At 39.8% G+C, this 7,001-nt stretch overlaps 2 pseudogenes; one reads left to right on the plus strand and one right to left on the minus strand.

Moving 5' to 3' along the window:
- Positions 1-4,207, plus strand: part of LOC140932227 (uncharacterized) — a 61,523-nt pseudogene extending 57,316 nt beyond the window's left edge.
- A 701-nt stretch (positions 4,208-4,908) lies between these two features.
- On the minus strand, positions 4,909-6,651 carry LOC140931051 (uncharacterized; annotated as a pseudogene).
- Positions 6,652-7,001: the final 350 nt, after the last annotated feature.

Here is a 7,001-nt window from a genome sequence, read left to right on the forward strand (position 1 = left end):
CTAGATCGATAGCAAAACTCACTAGCCACGGGTTATCGGACAGTACTTTCTTTGCATGCTGATTACTTGCATTGTACTTTTACAGACAATTAGTTCAAAATTATTATGGATGCTTGCTGGTTGTAACTGAAAAAATGGCGTCTTTTCTTCCTACCTCATGACAAATTTGTGGGGGGGGGGAACATTACTCAGGCTATCAAGGAATTTGGGTTTTCTCCGCAATGCTGCGCTTTTTGTAACTTAAATCAGTGATATTTATTACATTGATATAGTAGCTATTTCTATTGACATTGGTATCTTTTATTATTGTTATTAAATTTTTCTTACGTTTTGGATTCTATATTAATAATAATTTATTATGTAATGTTTTGATTTAATTTAGATATTCAAAGATATTAGAACCATTTTGCTTTCGCAAATTCAAATTCTAATAAAGTTTATTGTATTAATGTATTGTATGCAGAGGATTTTTTTTCCCAACTATCCGAAAACAGTGAAGCCACCATTAAGCGGACACCTTGGGGACCTTCCCAAGTGTTCATGTTGTCAAGGAAGCTGTGCTGTACTTTTTGCAAGACTTTTCGGTGAACCTTTGACAGCTAAATGTATTGATTTATTCAAATTAATTAATTCAGTACGTTTTCAAGGACGTAAGCCAATGTTACGAGTACTATTGACAATTCAATCTGGTGTCCGCTTAATAGAGGTTTTTAACAATAAAAATTAGCCAAATACAATTTATTTTAGTGTCCGCATCCACTTAATAGAGGTGTCCGCTGGATAAGGGTTCGTTTCTTTCTTAATGGCGGGTGTTGGCTTAATAGAGGTTTCACAGCACATGCATTGATTTTCCAAGTAAATATTATCCACAGTTCTACAGTCAAGGCAGGACAAGGGTAAAACCCAAGATTCTAGTCGCACCCCTAACTGGTGTCAAATTCAATTTGGCATTCTGCATGCATAATGAGCAGTGAATATGTTACAGGGAATAGTTGCAGGGAATAGGAATAATGATTTTCACTTTTACCAAAGTGAGAGCGAGCAAGTTGGACAATCTGAGAATAAGGAATTCAGAACAAGACTGGCGCGACATCTGATTCACTCGGGGTACCGTGTGTTATCATAATGACCATAATGTAAGCATTTGGTTTGGTACACGAGAAGAGCACTTGGGAACAGCGATGCACTCCACAAGCTGAAGGCCTGGAACAGGCTAAGCGCTGCTTGAATCACCTGGTGCTCCAATATTGAATAATGCCACAGCCCCTGCTGAACTTAACTTTACATTTTTGCATGATAACATCTGCCGTAACAAACTGATTCAGATGATGCTCTTGTGCTGTACTTAATAGACCTTTACCTAATAGACCTTTACATGATTTATGACGCCATCTTGGCTGGGTGGCAAACATGACTAACATTGCAGTGAATGTGTGGGATTTTGGCCCACTTGAAACTTTTGTAATGCTGCTACATAAAAGGCGGATTTCCACAGCAAAAAAATATTTTAAGACTATTTTTGAGATTATTTTCATAAAGTATAAAGAAGAGATTCTGGCTATAACGACAGTAAACGAATTTTTAAGATTTCAGACAAAACCCATTATGCAAATCAACATTATACAAATTACCATGAAATTAGAAGCCACCTGGGAAGATCAAAATATAATTCAAATTTACGGACGTCGTACCTTCTTTTTGCTTTATTTTCTGTGAAATGAATGATATCAATAATACTATTTACAGTAGTGGTAAATGTTGAAAATCCGCCTCTTCTTGGCGGCATTATAGCGGTTCCTAATTTTTGCCGTGTTTGCCCCAAGCCAAGATGGCCTAATAAACCGTGAAAAGGAGAGTTGATCGGCGTCTGAACTACACATCAAAAGTCGGCTATGCTACGATAATTTGATATGCTTTTGTGTCAAAATATACTGAACTGAGGTAAGTTGGAGCTACGCAAATCCATTACAGTGTAGGCGAAGGAAGAAACCGCAAATTGTGGACGCAACACACCGCACTTTCGGCTTCATCGAGAAGCCCAAATGCTTGAAGAGAAGCCGGAAAACCTGACCTAACTGTGATTAGAGAAGAGTCACAAATCGCGAAAACAAACTCACAATAAAGCACAATGGAAGTCCAGTAGCTTTCAATTCACTGACCACCACGAAAGGTCTGGGCTCGTACGATATAAACTCTTCAGCCCGTAATGATATCGTTGATATCGTCATAAGGTCATAATTGTTTCCGGAATGATAGCGAAAACTTCAGATGGGGTCACTGCCTTGCGGCGGAGTGTGTGCACAACGACATCATCACATGGTTGGAAGACAAAAACAAAAAAGGCCTAGAGTTAAAAAGCGATTTGCAAGTGCAGAGCCGAATGGTTCTGTCGCGTTGCGCATGTCCAGTGTCGTGTGATGTGTGAGGCGTCACAAAATCTCGCTTCATTTACATCACGCCTAAATCGGGTACCAGATGTAAGTTTCAGTCCCGTTGATTTGGTTTTGCTCTGGCTGAGAAATTGTACGCGAACAGTGGTGTGATTCCCATTATTTATGCTGTTTTGGGTATCATATATTGTGTTTCTCCTTCGATTATGCCTTGATTCGATGACTGAAATCCCTGTGATATAATCTATAGTGTATAGAGTATTAAACTTTCATATTCGCCCTTTACTTTCAGTAAAAACTCAAGACACAGAAGTCCTCGTAAGGGCTAAAAGTTATAAATCCCAGCGGAAAAATGAGGAGCCATGGAGGTTACAGGTATTGTCACTGCCTTATTGTTTCGTCTGAGCTCAAACCAATCTAGGAAAAATATCTTAAGTGTACTTTCTGGTTTCTGTTTGTCTGTTTGTTTGTTCTTTTTTTTACAGTTAGTTTGTTACTGTTTATTGATTTGCTGGGCACTATTTAAAAAAATGTGATTGAGTAAAGAATAAAAATAAGAACGTTTCGCACACATTGCAAATCAGATATAAATACATATCAATTGTTTCTTTAGGTGAGAATATCAAGGGATGCAGAAGTTAAAATAACCAGTACCTCATGCAACTGTGAGGCAGGAGCAGGTCTCTGCAATCATGCAATAGGCCTGGTATACCTCCCTGAACACTACAGAAAACTTGGTTTAAGAAGTGTACCTCCCGTCATGTCTAAAACAAGTCTTCCACAGACATGGCATGTTCCACAAAGGACAGCAGGAATTAATCCCCGTGAGGTACAAGAGGTGCTAGTGCAACAGGTAAAACCTCCAAGCAGTGATGCTCCTTCAAAAAAGAAAGTACGCAGGATAGATGGTGTACGGTCCACTCTGTACAATCCAATTCCAGAACAATTTGGGGAACCTAAAATCATAGATTCCATGAAGGACATATTCAAAGTATATAAAGACATGCAAATAAATAGCATTGTTCCCGAAACGAACAGATATGACTTTGTGGACAGTAATCTCGGAAAGGTAGCTTGTGGCTCAGTTATCTCATACCAGCAGCGCCAAAACACAACAAATGACCCTAAAATTCACATGGACATTGACGGGCCAGAAAATCCACCAGCTTTTGATGTGCCATCACTGGGAAAACCATTATTTATTTGTTCCCAAATTGGCAGAAATAAACTTTATTGAAGGACTCAGTGTATCACTAGAACAATCTTGTTTACATGAGGAAGAGACAAGGGAGCAATCTGACACACAGAAGTGGCATGACTTGAGGGCACAGAGATTATCTTCCAGTAAATTTAAAGATGTGTGTATACGAAGAGCTGACTTTGAATCATTGGCAGTCAGACAACTGAAGAAGACTGTGCAAACTTCGGCAAAGAAGCATGGCATAAATACAGAAGAAGAGGCAGCTTCCGCATATGCTGACAGTGGAGATTGCAATGTTTTCCCTGCCGGGATTGTTATCAACCCGTCTTGCCCACAACTGGCTGCCTCTCCAGATCGAAGGGTCTATGATCCCTCTGAAAACAGTCCCTGGGGGCTGTTGGAAATCAAGTGCCCTATTAAGGATTCAATCTCTCAGCTGCCATATCTGAAATGTGTAAATGGAATTTATAAACTTAAAAAAGCACATAGCTATTACTACCAGATAATGGGACAGATGTTGTTGACAGGTTGTGAATGGGTAGATTTTTTTTTTTTTTTTTGTCGAACCTGCACCCCAAATTTCCATCTCCGTAGTGGAAGAGGTGTAAATATGTAATTATTTTCTGGAATCACACAAATTGTAAACAAGTTTCCATGGTTAACTGTTACAACTGACATTACTGAACCGAGCTTTGCCAAGGAATGTGTAGTTTCTGAGAATGTCCATACTCTTCCCATAGAAGGGATTTGTAAATGCCTGGAGATGAAGGGGATGCAGGGCGGGGGGGGGAGGCATTTTTTTCAGAGGGTGGGAGATGGAAGTGGGTCTAAAAAAAATCTCCTTTGTGAGGGAGGTATGGATAATTCAAAGATCTAAACAATACTGACAAGCAAGTTATAGTTTCAACATAGTGGACCTCGAAAGTTTGTAAGAAGAGAGCAAACTGTCCAAATTTGGTTTACCGAACCAGCCAACGAAAGTGGCAAAACTTTGTCAAAAATTTGATATTCTTTGATTCGTCTGATTGCTCGCTCAACATGTATACGAAGGCGGGCAATCTGTTGTGTTTCTGTTACTTCTTTGGAGGTGAACTGCATAGACCTTGTTTTAGACAAGAAAGGAGGGATTGTCAATGTAGCTTTTTTGGGTTCTAATAAATCCTGAATCAGGAAACCCTTATCTGCCATGACCTCGTCTCCTTCTTGGATTAGTGACAGAATACCACTGCGTCTTGTAATCTCTTTGTCTGATATACTTCCCTGATATAGGGAACTTATAAATGTTACAGCGCCATGAGGAGCAATACCAACTAGGCATTTTAAGGTGGTATGCGACTTGTATGCTGAGTAAAATTCTGAGTTTAGAACCTTGGAGCTAGGCCTTTGGACCTTGATTTCGGTACAGTCTAAAATGACTCTTGTTTTAGGGTATATGGTTTTGAAACACTCAGGCATACTATTTTTTATCTGAGCAGTTGTAGGCAAAATTGGCACTTGGCCAAGCATTGTATACAGAAAATTTGCCCAAGTTAAAATAATTCTGCTAACAGAACTCTTGCTAATATTGAATCTTACTCCCAAGTCTGTCTCCAGTAATCCTAATCTTAGTCTGATCATAAATAAAAAAAATTGGTCATAGAGTGACAATGCCAAATTTCCACAGCTACGCCTTCTCTTGTAGTTTTCTTTGCCTCGTTGACGCTGAATCTGGGACCATTTTATCATAGTTTTTGCATATGGTTCAACCCAGCCATAAAAGCTATCGAATCGTTCTTTTGATACAAAGCCTGTGTAAAATGACAGCAATTCAGGATCCTTGGAAATATTTTCAGCTCCAAACCTGGATCCTTTGAGATCTTCCACCTCTTCCTCTAAATCTTTGATTTTGGCTTTAAGGATTTCAATTTGTTCCTCTGCACTCAGTTCGGCAGGTTGAATGTTTTCGTTTTCCAGTTCAGCATTCATTTCTTCCATTGGCTCAGCGCCAGCACTGGCTTCCTGCACTGCCACTTGTTCAGTCACTTGCTTTAATTCAACATCCTGGCAGAATGAATCGACAATTGATTGTCTTCGCTCCTCCTGTGCTTGCATTTCGTTTATTTCTTTTAAATTTTGTAGTTTATTTTTGGAGCGTTCGTTGCAGGCCTTGGTCCATTGAAACTGAGATGGCACAGCTCCTGCTTTAAGGCGTGTTCTCCCTGTTATACTTTTAAACATATCACTTGGCTTGAAGTGAGCAGAACACACTAGAGTACAGCCTTTCTTGATCTAGGAAACAAAGTTTAAAACTCCAAATTAAAATGCTGATAACAAGTGAGATTCTCGTAGAATATTACTGACCACATCCGAGTCAATGAAAACAAACAAACCGGTTACACGTGCGTTTGACAGCTTCGGCCAAAAGCGCTTGAATCTAATAATCTAGGTTCGATAAATTGACTGCACATTTTGTCTGGATATGTATTGAGTAATTATTTCCGGAATAAGAAGCGGACCAAACGAGTCTTAAATCGAAAAACTCCAGGAGAATCTCAGAATATTAATGACCATATTCGAGTCAATGAAAACAAACAAACCAGTTCCACGTGCGTTTAAATTGACAGCTTCGGCCAAAAGTGCTTGAATCTAATAGTTGAGGTTGATTAATTGACTGGATTTTATCAGGATATGTATTGAGTAATTATTTCATGAATAAGGAGCGGGCTAACTGAGTCTTAAATTTAAAAATTTTCAATATCGGCAACAAATAAAACTCTTGCGTTTGACATCTCGCTGGTCGCGGCTCGTCACATGTCACACTAACCTCAAAATGTGGTCCTTCATCTCGCCTTATTGCGGCAATCCACTGCGATCGCTGTGTTTCATTTGAGGGAAAGTTAAAAAACGACAAATCCTTTCCACTTTCGTTGCGTTTGTCGTTAGTACAGCAATTTACAGAACAATGATCGTTTGCCATATTTGTATATGGTATCTCCACTCAAAGCCCTTGTATATACAGCCCTTCAAATGCCGGCATGCCCGTCCAGCCTCGCTTTGGTGCGGCGCGCAATCTAAGATGGCGGAAAGTGATATCGGAGTATTGACGACTGTCATGTGGGTCGGCTTTTTGCCTCTCCGATGCGTTCCGTCATTCTACCAAGCGCTCAGAGAGCTGAAGCTGCAGCTTACAGTCTGTGTTACATTCTGATCGCAGCTGGCTATTTCATTAATACTGACAAGTCGCAGCATGTTCCTTCTACGGTGGTCTGTTTTTTGGGTTTTTTATGCGATTCTATGCACCAGGCTTTTCCTATTCTCCAGGATAAGAAGACCAAGTTTGCGACCTTGCGGGAAAGTATTTTGTCATCCTCCTGTGTCAGTCTTAAAACGCTGCAACGTTTCGCTGGCAAGGTTGTTTCTTTTAGTTTAGC

The sequence above is a fragment of the Porites lutea genome, chromosome 3, assembly GCF_958299795.1.
Source record: "Porites lutea chromosome 3, jaPorLute2.1, whole genome shotgun sequence".
Taxonomy (NCBI): Eukaryota; Metazoa; Cnidaria; class Anthozoa; order Scleractinia; family Poritidae; genus Porites; species Porites lutea.